Source organism: Aquarana catesbeiana, linkage group LG01, assembly GCF_042186555.1.
Source record: "Aquarana catesbeiana isolate 2022-GZ linkage group LG01, ASM4218655v1, whole genome shotgun sequence".
Classification (NCBI taxonomy): Eukaryota; Metazoa; Chordata; class Amphibia; order Anura; family Ranidae; genus Aquarana; species Aquarana catesbeiana.
The window spans coordinates 226,297,161-226,312,032 of record NC_133324.1 but is presented as its reverse complement, the minus strand read 5'-3'; the positions used below and the strand labels follow the sequence as shown (position 1 = coordinate 226,312,032).

Genomic DNA, 14,872 nt, shown 5'->3' with positions numbered 1-14,872 from the left:
CCCTCCCACAGTATAAAAGTATTCTTTCAATGGCAGCCATTTTCAGCATGATTTTGGCGTGGAGAGAGAGATAGAACAGGGCTCTGTTCAGTTCTATCAGTTAGTTAGTGTGCTATACTGTGCTATTTTGCTTCAATTGTCAGTGTAGAATATTAGTTTACTGTCAGTCTAGAGATAGTGTATGTGTAGTGAGGAGGACCATCATTCAGCTTTGCATAGTGTGCAGCTAGAATAGGGACAGCTCAGATAGTTTCACTATGATGTAGTGAGAACGTGTCATTCATACATACATTAGAGTGGAGTAGGGACAGCTCATATAGTTTCAGTGTAGTGTAGTGAGACCGTGTCAGTAATATTGACATTAGTGTATAGCTAGAGTAGGGACAGTTCAGATAGCGTCAGTGTAGTTCAACACATCTATTTGATTGTGTTACTGCTAGTTTAACGCCATTTACTTTTGTGTGTGTTACTACCAGTTTAACGCCATATTGTTTTGCCAGCGTTACTGCCAGTTTAATGCCATATAGTCTGTAGCCATTTCAGGCGGTCATACACAGCCAGTGTCCGCTTGGCTGAAATTCAGCGGGAATTCCACCTGCCCATAAACTGCCTGATTTGTGACATGCCCACCAGGTGGAACTCGACTTTGGCAATGCTGTAGCAGCTATACATGCAGCAGAGGGCCTTCAACGAGTACATGTGCCAGTATGGCACTCAGGCCGCCTCAGCTTTTTTTCACCACGGCAATGGCTGATCATTAGGGTGCATGCACTGTATTGTCACCATTTGAGGAGGCCACAAGGATGGTGAGTAGTGACAGCGCATGCATCAGTGACACAATCGCTGTTGTGTTCCTGCTGGAGCAGACTCTGCATGGCATTATGGACAGGGCACTGGAGGCAGAGCAGCAGGAGGAAGATGAGGACTTCCTTTCCTCTCAAGGCCCGCTTTATCCAGACACCATCATTCCTATGTCACAGAATACACAGGAGGAGAGAGGGGAGGAGGAGGATGAGGAGGAGGATTCTGGCACTTTCATAGGCTTCGTAGAAGAGGAAGACATGCTTCAATCTCTAAGCAATGGCTTTCCAACCTCAGGACCCTTGGGAGTAGTACGTGGCTGGGAGGAGGAAGTTCCAGATGCTGTCATCCTGAGCGACCCCAAGGAGTCTGCTTCTCAAGCCTCAGCAAATTTGAGGCGCATGGGCATCCTCATGCTTCAAAGCCTGCGAAAGGACCCAAGAATACGTGCATTAAGGAGAAGGATGATTACTGGTTGGCAACCCTCCTTGACCACCGTTATAAGGGGAAGGTCTCAGAACTCATCCCGTCCCCACAGAGAGTGCAGAAGATAAAATCTTTTGAGGACACATTAAAGAGGATTTTATTGAACATTTTTCCTGACTCCAGTAGGTTACAGTGTGGTGGAAAATGTAGTTTTGAGTCTTCTGTTGGTCAAGAGAGGAGCGCTGGAGAAGGTGTCCATCTAAGTGAGGCATTTTGGAATTTTTTTAGTCCTTGCCGCTCAGGGCTGTCAGCTTTCACATCCCATCGGCAGCGTCTGCATCACATGGTGGATGATTACCTCGGGGCCAAAACAGAGATGGAGAGCTTTCCAGCTGACTATCCACTGACTTACTGGGTCATGAGAATAGACCATTGGCCAGAACTTGCCCAGTATGCTATTGAGTTGTTGGGCTGCCCTGCATCCAGCATGCTTTCAGAACAGGCATTCAGTGTTGCAAGAGGTTTAGTTACTGATCATAGAACACGTCTGTCCACAGACTCCGTGGACCATTTGACTTTTATAAAAATTAATCCATCCTGGATTACCAGCTATGAAGCCCCTAATGCCGATTGCACTGATTAAGTCTTTTTGGGATGTGGAATCTCTGCAGGACTTTAGAGGCTGCCTAGCTTTGAGGGTGTTCAATCATTTCACCTGGAAGAATGTTTTTGGCATAGGTTTCATGGGCACAATTAATACCCAAAGACCAATTTTTCTGCACCTGTTTGACAGGTGCATATCAATGCAATTTTTTACAGCAAGGCCAATTCTTGCTTTCATCAAGAGTACCTCTATAGGGTTACGGTGGGAAGGCACCACCAACACCCAAAGACCAATTTTTCTGCACCTGTTTGACAGGTGCATATCATTGCAATTTTTTACAGCAAGGCCAATTCTTGCTTTCATCAAGGGTACCTCTATAGGGTTATGGTGGGAAGGCACCACCAACACCCAAAGACCAATTTTTCTGCACCTGTTTGACAGGTGCATATCATTGCAATTTTTTACAGCAGGGCCAATTCTTGCTTTCATCAAGATTACCTCTATAGGGTTACGGTGGGAAGGTGCTGCCAACACCCAAAGACCAATTTTTACGCACCAGTTACTTCTATCCAAAGTCAAAATGACACCAGAATGTATCCAAAAAATCTCTAATTTTGTTCCCAGTGCACTACATTGTGGCCTCATCCTTCACACTGACTCCCCAGCTGTTGGTGAGCAAAATAAAGGCAGCTTTCAGGGAAAATGTCTTTTTTGGCTTTATAAATGCAATTATTGCTGCAGCAGATTCTAGACATGGTACAGATCTGCCACTTTACAGGTAGACTAAGGGGATCCTATGACCCTAATGGCCCTAAGCACACAGCTAAAATAAGGAAGGAGTGGCTTCACAACAACTCCGTGACTGTTCTTGAATGGCCCAGCCAGAGCCCTGACTTAAACCCAATTGAGCATCTCTGGACCTAGAAATGGCTGTCCACCAACGTTTACCATCCAACCTGACAGAACTGGAGAGGATCTGCAAGGAGGAATGGCACAGGATCCCCAAATCCAGGTGTGAAAAACTTGTTGCATCTTTCCCAAAAAGACTAATGGCTTTATTAGATCAAAAGGGTGCTTCTACCAAATACTGAGCAAAGGGTCTGATTACTTAGGACTAGGGATGAGCTTCGTGTTCGAGTCGAACCCATGTTCGACTCGAACATCGGCTGTTCGATCGTTCGCCGAATTGCGAACGTTATGGGCCGTTCGCGCTAAATTCGTGTGGCGCGTCACGGCCCATAATTCACTGCGGCATCGCAGTGCATTGCTGGCTGATGATTGGCCAAGCATGCACTATGACCCGCATGCTTGGCCAATCACAGCGCTGTCAGTAGAGAGAGCTGTAATTGGCCAAAGCCAGGGTGGCTTTGGCCAATTACGGCTCAGGGCATTTAGTACACACCCCACACTATATAAGGCCGCCTGCACGGCGGCCCTGTGTAGTGTGTGTTCCGGTGTGCTGAGAGATAGAGAGAGAGAGAGACAGTGTCATTTGATTTGAGTTAGATAGATTAGGCAGAACAGTCAGTCAGTTAGCTGCACTTACAGTGTATTGTGTATATATATGCATCCCAGGTGTTGCATATATATATATACACTGTATTCAGTTTAGCTAGATCCGTTCCTGTTATCTTCTATCTAGACTATTTACATTTAATGCAGTGCGTCCTGCTCACAGTGTTCAGCTAGATCCGTTCCTGTTAAATTCCTACTGACCGGCAGGCTTGTCTGGTTACAGTATATAAAGCTACCTGAAGAAAATTACAGGTGTTCTATTTGATCCTATTAGTACCACGGTCAGGCAGCTAGACTATTTACATTTAGTACAGTGCGTCCTGCTCACAGTGTACAGCTAGATCCGTTCCTGTTATCTTCCTACTGACAGGCAGGCTTGTCTGGTTACAGTATATAAAGCTACCTGAAGAAAATTACAGGTGTTCTATTTGATCCTATTAGTACCACGGTCAGGCAGCTAGACTATTTACATTTAGTACAGTGCGTCCTGCTCACAGTGTTCAGCTAGATCCGTTCCTGTTATCTTCCTACTGACAGGCAGGCTTGTCTGGTTACAGTATATAAAGCTACTTGAAGAAAATTACAGGTGTTCTATCCCAGCTTAGTGCAGCTACAGGCCATTAGTATGTCTGGAAGGCCAAGAAGGAGAGGCAGACAGTCACAAGCCAATAAGAGAGGGCAAGCAGGCTCTGTGTCTAGTGCTGGTCGTGGAGACGGTGCATCCTCATCAGCACGTGGCCATGGGACACCTAAGGCCCAAATTTCTGCTGAGTATATAGGGCAGGACCCTACTTTCAAACATCTAACTTACAAACAACTCCTACTTGCAAACGGAAGGAGACAACAGGAAGTGAGATGAAATCTACCCCTAGGAAGGGAAATTCTCTCCTGTAAGAGTTAATATGGGAAAACAATTTCTCCTTTCCACTGATGCTTTCCAATCCTTGTTCCACAAAAAAACCCAAATTTTCAAAAAACATTTTTCATTGGGACAAAAAAGTGAGGTGAAATCTTCTGAAGAGGAGGAAAGACAGCAAAACAAATGTCACAGGGGTGATAACCCTTCCCTATGTTTTCCAAAAAGCTTAGAAAAGATTTTTTGGCTGGAGCTAAACACGTTAAAAATGTTCAAAATTACAAACAGATTCTACTTAACAACAAACCTACAGTCCCTGTCTTGTTTGCACCGCCTGTATACTGCTGTTCAGAGTATATAGGGCCTGGTGGCCCCACACCTTTCCTTATTTTAATTTGGGTGCGGGGTTCCCCTTAATATCCATACAAGACCCAAAGGGCCTGGTAATGGACTGGGGGGTACCCATGCCGTTTGTCTCACTGATTTTCATCCATATTGCCATGACCCGACATGACATTAAACCCGCAAGCAGTTTTAAATGAGATTTTTTCCTTTAAAAATGACATTTGGTGCAGGGACTGTTCTAAACATGGGAAACACGCGTCACTTTACAGGCATACTATAGACACCCCCCAGGTACGATATTTAAAGGAATATTTCACTTTTTTTTTTTTACTTTAAGCATCATTAAAATCACTGCTCCCGAAAAAACGGCCGTTTTTAAAAGTTTTTTTTGCATTGATACATGTCCCCTGGGGTAGGACCCGGGTCCCCAAACCCTTTTTAGGACAATACCATGCAAATTAGCCTTTAAAATGAGCACTTTTGATTTCGAACGTTCGAGTCCCATAGACGTCAATGGGGTTCTAACGTTCGTGCGAACTTTCGGTCCGTTCGCGGGTTCTGGTGCGAACCGAACCGGGGGGTGTTCGGCTCATCCCTACTTAGGACCATGTGATATTTCAGTTTTTCTTTTTTAATAAGTCTGCAAAAATGTCAACAATTCTGTGTTTTTCTGTCAATATGGGGTGCTGTGTGTACATTAATGAGGAAAAAAAAAGAACTTAAATGATTTTAGCAAATGGCTGCAATATAACAAAGAGTGAAAAATGTAAGGGGGTCTGAATACTTTCCGTCCCCACTGTATATAAATGGCTCAATGAACACAGGAATTTGTTGAGTCTTTGAGGAACTGGGGCAACTTTCAAGCTAGGTATTGGCTCTATAGTGCGGTTCACTGTACGTTATTGAGGGCACAAATGGTTAGAAGGTGGAAGTAGATTTTTTAAACAAGATTCAGGGAGAAGTGAAGAGGGTATGAACAGAGAAAGTTGGCAAGGTAGAGAAGCTTGGGAGTTAGGGAAGGTAGGATGTATCGTGGGTTTAGTGCTAAGGTGATCAGAACTACATACTCCCCCAAGTCTCCATTGCAGACTAATGCTGCCTAAAATTTAAAGTTATAAAACAATAGAGCACAATCTCATTCTGTGCCAATGTGCTAGTTTTTTTAATAACATGGTATAGAGTTTTTATTCTTATTTGCTCCTTTTTGGATTGTTAAACATCTTATTTTGTTTTTTTTTTTTTGTTATACCTGTTCGATAAGTGCAAAAGGATACTTGTCGATCCTGAAATCCAATGAGCTCTCCATGTCCTCCTGTAGTAAGCTGTAGTAAGCTGATAACATGATGCCTCTTCTGCACTGAAACCCCAAAGAATCTTGTCAGTCTGCCGAGGTTACCTTTGAGATCTGCAGAACACAATGTCTCTTATATTATGGAGATAAAAAGAGGGGGGGGTATTCTGTAATCCAAATCAGGAAAGAGCAGCCTATTATTCCAACCTAGGACAGGAAGTATGTTATTGGCAGGACCACCGGATAAAAATTAAATAACAAAGACAAGAAAAAAAGAAAAGAAATGCAACCAGTTAGCTGCAATATATTTTTTTCGTGGGTTTGGATACACATTAAGACTAATACATGCTCAACAAACTGATAATAGAACAGGAAATGTGTGTGAAAGAGAGAGAAATTCCGCCTCATTATATAAAATTTTTAATATCAGCTGAAAGTAAAAGCAATGGTTAGGCCCCCTGACCCAGAATACTGATAAGACATACACCTCTTGTAGCTACATGCTTAGTAAATATTCATGAGAACTTGCCAAGAAGACTCACTCTATGTGATTAAACAGTAATTTCCCATGATGCAATGAGGTAGCTGATTGGTTGCATAAAGTTCAGAGTCATAGGTCTACAGATGAAGCAGAGTTTTACAGCTGACATTTTCAATAAAAGAAAGATTCTGTAAGCAGCTCCACACTGTAGTCTAGATTTTAGAATGTATAGAGCATTCAGTATAAATGTTATATATTTTTGTAATGCATAATACTATTCTACAATAAAACCACAGTAGCCGTATTAAGCTTTATAAAGTGATTGAAACCAGGCATTTATCACATTACGTATTAACAAATGCATGAGTTAGAATATTATTATATTTAAGAAAATAGCTAAGTGTATGCTTGCTTATAATGCTTAAATAATATTGAGCACATTCTGCAGAGTTGCGTTCTGTATACAACGTCTGAGTGTTGAAGACTTGTTCTGTATACAACGTCTGAGTGTTGAAGACTTGCACTGCTTTGTTGCTTGCTGTCATGGTGCCCACGTCCACCCTCTGTGTTTCTAAGTGATCAACACTGACAAGTTGGGGGGGTTCAGTATTTACTTGGCACAGCGAGATGGCATATGTCACGGCTGGTGGCACCAGCTGCTTTCTTTGGCAAAAACCCCACTGCCTGATGTTATATAACATGGCACCTTGAAGCCTGTCATATTTGCTCCATGTGCTTTGATGAATTATAAACAAAGGGAAAAAAAGAGCTTAGGTAGAATAGCATAAATAAATACTATGGCGATATTTGCCAGTTTAACAAAACTCTGCACATTGCAGCTTTTCATTAAATGCTTTTCTTACAGAGAAATAGAGAAATGGCAGCTGTTTAATCTACAAAAGATCAAGCTAAAGTGTGCCTTCCAGCTGCTGTGAAACTATAGATTTTTAAGAATATAAATCCCAGGAGTAAGGAATGGTTATATTTGTTTTGGATAGAGTAGGGAAGGGTTAAAACTCTGTCAGTTAATTATCTTTTTCAGTCTGTGTCCCATTGGGGTGATTTCTCTTCACTTTCCTTTTTTTTATTTATTTCAGGTACTTATATAGCGCCGTCAATTTGCGCAGCGCTTTACATATACATTGTACATTCACATCAGTCCCTACCCTCAAGGAGCTTACAATCTAGGGTCCCTAACTCACATTCATACATACTAGGGACAATTTAGACAGGATCCAATTAACCTACCAGCATGTCTTTGGAGTGTGGGAGGAAACCGGAGTACCCAGAGGAAACCCACGCAGGCACAGGGAGAACATGCAAACTCCAGGCAGGTAGTGTCATACTTTCCTTCTTAGGTAGTTGTCACCAGAACAGGTGTCCCAAATGAAATGTTTTCCCTAACATTCTGTACTGGTAAAAACTAAAATTTTGAATTATTCATCACACTGAAAATGTGAAAATGGTCACAGGGAAAAATATTAAGGCTAAAGCTCCCTAGAGCTGATATATAAAATCCTGACAGGTGTTCTAACCTTTAACCATTCTGTACAAAACTGGAAAAAATGTTTGGGGTATACAGTCACATTAATAAGTCCACGGTCTGATGGACATAATCCAAAAAGGCAGGGATGCCATACCTATAGAAGCTGAGAATCTTACACAATAATTAGTTTTAACCACTTTAGCCCCGGAAAATTTTACCCCCTAAATGACCAGAGCATTTTTTGCGATTCGGCACTGCGTTGCTTTAACTGACAATTGCGCAGTCGTGCGATGTTGAACCCAAACAAAATGGATGTCCTTTTTTTCCCCATAAATACAGCTTTCTTTTGGTCACCTATGGTTTTTATTTTTGCACTATAAACAAAAAAAGACTGATCATTTTGAAAAAAGGCAATATTTTTTACTTTTTGCTATCATAAATATCTCCAAAAAATATATATAAAAAAATTATTTCTCAGTTCAGGCCGATATGTATTCTTCTACATATTTTTGGTTAAAAAAATCGCAATAAGTGTATATTGATTGGTTTGTGCAAATGTTATAGCTTTTACAAAATAGGGGATAGATTTATGTAATTTTTTTTTATTATTTTTTTTTTAATTAGTAATGACGATCATCTGCGATTTTTATTGGGACTTCAACATTGCAACGGACAGATCAGACACTTTTGACACTATTTTGGGACCAATTACATTTATACAGCGATCAGAGCTAAAAATACCCACTGATTACTGTGTAAATGTCACTGGCAGGGAAGGGGCTAAACACTAGGGGGCGGTCAAGGGGTTAAATGTGTTCCCTTAGCGTGTTCTAACTGTAGGGGGATGGGCTACCTAGGACATGACAGAGATCACTGCTCCCGGTGACAGTGAGCAGTAGATCCCTATCATGTAACTAGACAGAACAGGGAAATGCCTTGTTTACATTTACATTGCATTTTACCGTTCAGCCTCTCCTCATTGTGATCGCGCGCCACTGGCAGACATCATTAGCCTGGGATTACGAAGGGACATATGGGTGCGCCCTTTTGCGCACCTGTGCCATTCTGCCAAAGTACATTGGCTTGCAGCGGTCGGGAAGCGGTTAATATTTGTTTTTGAAAAACAAAATCCAGTTGACTTATTTCATCTGCACATTATTGGGTCTTCAAAGTAAACATAAAATACAATTAATAGCAAATACAATTAAAGGCATTGTACATTTTCAAATGTTTTTGTTGTTTTAACTAGGTATTAGACCTCTTGGACACGGGAGTAAAAAACAGCCACTTTTTTTTTTTTTACTGATCTGATCACAGGTGCATTATTGAGTGCAGAGGTGTAAAATAAATTTAAAAAAATTTACATTTGAGTGCAGAAATGTATGCACATACGTATGTATACATGCATATACTTGTGCATATTGCAACAGTGGCAATTAGAAGAGGAGAAAGAAGAATTTCACGCACATATATGTTTAGGCCGGGTTCACACTGGTACGACAAACACTCTGACATTGGGAGCTCATGTCACATGACATGTGAAAATCAATGTTTCCCTATGAGAGCCCTCTTAACTGATCTGACACAAGTCGGTCCGACTTTGAAAATGCTCCCTGCACTACTTTGGCCCGACTTTGATCCTACTTCAGCCCATTGAATATCACCGAAGTCGGATCAAAGTCGGATCACTGATAAAGTCTTAACTGATCCGACTTTGGCACGCGACTTGTGCTCTGATCATCTTGAAGGGGAACTCCACGCCAAATAAAAAAAAAAAAAACAGCATGGGTTCCCCCTCCAAGAGCATACCAGGCCCTTCGGTCTGGTATGGATCTTAAGGGGAAACCTCCACGTCATTTTTTCAAAACCCTTATCCGAGCACACAGCCCGGCAGGTCAGGAAAGGGGGTGGGGATGAGCGCCCCCCTCCTGAACCGTACCAGGCCACATGCCCTCAACATGGGGGGTGGGTGCTTTGGGGCGGGGGGCCCTGCACCCCCCACCAACAAAGCACCTTGTCCCCCATGTTGATGAGGACAAGGGCCTCTTCCCGACAACCCTAGCCATTGGTCCCGGCCCCCCACCCTATGTGAATGAGTATGGGGTACATTGGACCCCTACCCATTCATCTAAAAAAAAGTAAAAAATAAAACATATTACACAGGTTTTTAGAGTAATTTATTAAGGCAGCTTTCAGATTCCGATAAGCCCATCCGCCTGCAGACCCCGACAACCAACGTCAGGGTTGTCAGGAAGAGGACCTTGTCCTCATCAACATGGGGACAAGGTGCTTTGAAGTGGGGGCCCCCCTGCCCCAAAGCACCCGCCCCCATGTTGAGGGCATGTGGACCTGTACGGTTCAGGATGGGAGGGGGCTCTCGCTCGCTCGTCCTAACCACCTTTTCTGACCTGCCGGGCTGCGTGCTCGGATAAGGGTCTGGTATGGATTTTGGGGGGACCCCAAAGCAATTTTTTCGGCATGGGGGTTCCCCTGAAAATCCATACCAGACTGAATGGCCTGGTAAGCTCTTGGAGGGGGAACCCATGCTTTTTTTTTTTTTTACATTGTGCGTGGAGTTCCTCTTAAAGATTTATACCAGACACAGTGCTTGTTATTGTGGGAGATCAAAGTCAGGTCCCTGTTCATTGAAGTCGGACGCATGTCGGACTTCAAGTTCCAGGGCAAAATCAGATCCAAAGAGTGGTACGACTGTCATGTCATACCAGTGTGAACCCGGCCTTACTCAAATTTAAGTACCTTAATGCATCTTTCCAAAACATTTTACTCTGGATCTGTCAACAAGATTCTGAGTATAAACATCAGTAAATTATTATGTCTGTGTGCAAGAGGCCTTGCATCACACATCTTGTGATCACACATCTTGGAGTCTTGCACCACACATCTTGGAGTGGTAATGTAATGGAACTGTGAAAGGGGAGTGCTAATGTGATAAAAACTCACTGTGGATACCCTGCCTGTTTGTATCTGAGTCAGATATAATTATTGCACTCTCACCAGTGCTAAACTTAGAGACCCAGGGATTTTGAGATATGTGGTTTCTTCACAGGTAGCCTCAGTTCTTAGACTACAGACAGAGGTCATGCAATAACCCGTGCAGTGCCACACGGCATGCCTCATGTTTGAATACAAACATAAACTTCTGACACAAAAATATGAAGATTTACTCTGCTATAAGCTGTGTGTGTAAGCCAAGAAATGAAACAATTAAACTACATGATGAATGCACATCTTATGCAGGTGAAAATAACAAGGTGCAAGTAGGAAGGTTTATAATGCATTTAAATAACTGTGATTTATTGTGTGATTGATAAATTTATTGTGTGGAGATTCTGAACTCCTTTTAGTAAATCAGCCAAATAGCCTCATCATAGATGCCATATATATGATGGATCTTCACCTTTGATGCTCTGTTAATCCTATCTCACAGTTTCTGGAGGAGGTTTTACCCTATGTTGTCATACAGTAAGGAAGTGCAAGACAGGAGCAGAGATTATCACTACTGATCCTGAAAGACTGCTTCTCGATTTATTAATTTGTCTTCTCTTTGCTGCTCAAAAGTAGCACAGTATTAATATAATATAGGGGCGGCACAGTGGTGTAGTGGATAGCACTTTCGCCTAGCAGTAAGGGTCGCTGGTTCGAATGCCAACCACGGCACTACCTGCCTGGAGTTTGCATGTTCTCCCTGTGCCTGCGTGGGTTTCCTCCGGGTACTCCGGTTTCCTCCCACACTCCAAAGACATGCTGGTAGGTTAATTGGATCCTGTCTAAATTGTCCCTAGTATGTATGAATGTGAGTTAGGGACTTTAGATTGTAAGCTCCTTGAGGGTAGGGACTGATGTGAATGGTCAATGTATATGTAAAGCGCTGCGTAAATTGATGGCGCTATATAAGTAAGTGAAATAAATAAGTAACTGAAATAAAAAAATATAAGACACCCCCCCCCCCCCCATTTCTGCATGTGTTTTAAGTGTGTATGTGTATAGGCAAATCTATTATAAATCTTGCAACACTATAGTAGTTGGCCGCCCAGGAATGCTGGAAGGAATATGTATAAAACTGTCAGAAATCCTTTTCCAATTGAGAAGTGGACTGTTGTCTTTTGGCTTCTCTTCTTTGTAAACCCAGGCAAAGTTTTCAATGATTTATAGACCAAGGTACAATAATACTAAAAATGAATCCTAATACAATAATTAAAATAATATAAGCTCTTTTTCAACTTCAAAAGCTGTTTAGTTAGCTTCATGTGGAGCCTTATAACACAACCTCGCCTTCCCATCTAGGAGGTATCAGTCAACGCTATCTCATGGTCATAGCAATAGAGCCAGTGGATAATCACTTTAAGAGGTACAACGTTTTATCAACCAAATTTTATGTCCTTATTTTATCTATAAAAATCATCCCTGGCTGGTCGTTGATGGATACATGTCTTCCCATCTATAGTTGACTTATTAGGTAACTTTTTTTCTAACCCTTTTCTCCCTTAAGCTATTGCACAAGTCATTAAGGGGTAGGTTTACTAAAACTGGTGTACCCAGAATCTGGTGAAGCTGTGCATGGTAACCAATCAGTGTCTAACCTCTGCTTGTTCAATTAAGTGTTGGCAAAAAAAAAACAAAAACTGGAAACTTTAATGAAAAAAATTGCCTGATTTTGCATTCTCCAGCTTTAGTAAATAAACCCCATATTGTCCTATTGTGAACATATTCAGAGACTTTCCTAGCTGATCTAACTTAATGCATTACTGCCCCTTGTTGCTTTAATAAATGTTCAAAACTTTTCATTTCATAATTCACTTTTCCAGTGTTAGGCATTTTCTGGCACTTCGCTGACAAGTTGTTCCATACAAGAGCACTGACAGATGGGGACAGTGTTGGTAACCTCTTTATTTAGAGATTAAAAAGAAAATGAACTGATGGGAAGAAAATACCTGAATACCTGTGGACAGACTCTTTATTGGCAGGGAGTGTTTTCGTCAGACAGGAAAAAATGCAGATTTAGAAAATGTACAATGTTGCGTTGGTGAGAATTATAGACCTGATTTGCAATAGAAAGAAACCCCTTTCTTTCCCTGTCTTCTACCCCTATCTCCCTGATTACTAGGATGGAAAAAAAACTTTCTAAATCCTCTTTTTCACTCATCATAAGTTGAGGTCATGGGATCATACAGCTCTGTATGCGTCTCCTCTCTATTTACTTCCTGCTAGGGTCATTCTTCCATGTGTCTATATCACTGTTTGCAGTTCCCAGTGGCTGTCAACCGGAGGGGTTCTATTAGGATTTAGAAGACTACTGACATTGGCCTGAGGAGAGTGAAGAGGAAAGGATGGCGTTAATCTGCAGGGCTGAATTAACAGCTCTTGAAGGGGGAAATGGCATCAGCGAGGAATCTGGATAGGGAGACTCAGGTGAGTATAATAAATATAATATATAAATTATGATAAATACCCAATATGTTGCCTTAGTTGCACCAAGAGCATAGCTTACAGTTTTTTCTTTAGGTGCAACCCTTTTCTTGTGTTATTAACAATCAGGGTTTGTTGTCATATTAAAGTTTTGTTGCCTAATATAGAATCTAACAATGCATGGCAAGTAGTATTTTTTTTTTTTTTTACATTCAATGCACACTGAAAATGTGGACAGTAATGTATGTATTGAATACAAGTGTATGTTTTAGCAGGTAAGTCAAGAGATTGCATTTACTGGGTACGTGAACATCTGTGCAGCTCATGTGAACCTGATTTCTTCCTGCTCTTGTTAGCGTTGACACTGCTGTGTTCCCTAAAACTGAAAGGGATTACACTATAGAACATAATTGAGCACAATACTGCTAAACTAAAATTCATAGATTATGCAGAAGTTCGCTCGAAATTCTGAGAAATGTAGCTATTTAATCACTAGATTGTTAAATCATTTGGATTTTTGCCCTTTGCTTTCCTTTTTAATTTCACGAGCCCTCATTTTCATTTTTTGTGTGCTTTATTGCAATCTATATGTATTTTTCTTCAGATATAAATTACATAATGTGTACACATTTCTGTTGTTTTCTGGCCACAGTGTCAAAATCTCAGAATAATTGCATCTGAATCTCTTGGAAACAACCCAGCTAAGCAACACTTCTTGAATATTATGCATAATTCCCATTGTTTTTATTTATAATTTTCCCATATCTCTTTAACAAGTGCACAGGTGCCGCGCGATAATGAGATATAGCAATGAAAGTCAGAAATTAAGGTGATGCAGAAAGATAATGAGGAATTATGCATGTATAAATCACCCGTTGACACAAATAGCTGTTTGTGTTTCACAAAGAAGGATACTTTGCAGAAACTGTAAACTTCTGATCTATCTAAAAAGAGTACACAGAAATGTCATATATGCTAATATATATAACTCCTTTAGTAAAGGAAAACATGTAGCCATTCTGCATAACATTCACCTTTGGCAGTAAGCAGAGAACACTGATGGGAACAGAGGAACATATTTCCCCAGTTTACTGTCCAAACGTCTTGTCTTCCATGAAGTCATTCACATTTAAATAGGACCTTCTCCTACCTCATTCTGACAGCTCATGATAATGATCTGTCCTTCACAACCTTTTATATACGATACTTTGTATTCCCTTGTCATCATTATCTCTGATGTTTTCTATTTGTGTCATAAAATGAAATGCTGTTAGGCACCATTTCATAAAACTTATTAAAAATAGATCATTTGGCCTACAAACAGGCCATTGGACAAATATAACAGAGGTCCTAACTCTTTGTCCCTTTTGCAAAATACAAAAATATAATAAAATGATGTTTTCTGCATCCATTTCTGTAAACATCAGAATATTCATATAAACGTTTCATTCATGTGAAAAGCAAATTCCTGTTTATTTCATTTACTTTCTCCTATTATATATTTGTAAGAACAATAGTGTACATGGGTGATGCTTGTGACAGGTGATTCTCAGACCATGACCATGACAGTATACTAACTAATACTGTTAGTATAGAAAAACAGTAACTTGTCTGGAATGGCCAAAACATAGTGTTCGAAT

General features: G+C 41.0%; 1 long non-coding RNA gene across 1 annotated transcript in view; it reads right to left on the bottom strand.

The window, feature by feature from the left end:
- Nucleotides 1–5,621: 5,621 nt before the first annotated feature.
- LOC141127154 (uncharacterized) overlaps nucleotides 5,622–14,872 on the bottom strand; it is a 145,568-nt gene continuing 136,317 nt past the window's right edge. Inside the window, exon 4 of the long non-coding RNA XR_012241495.1 lies at nucleotides 5,622–5,952. This is a non-coding gene — a long non-coding RNA (uncharacterized lncRNA). The remainder of the gene's footprint in view (nucleotides 5,953–14,872) is intronic.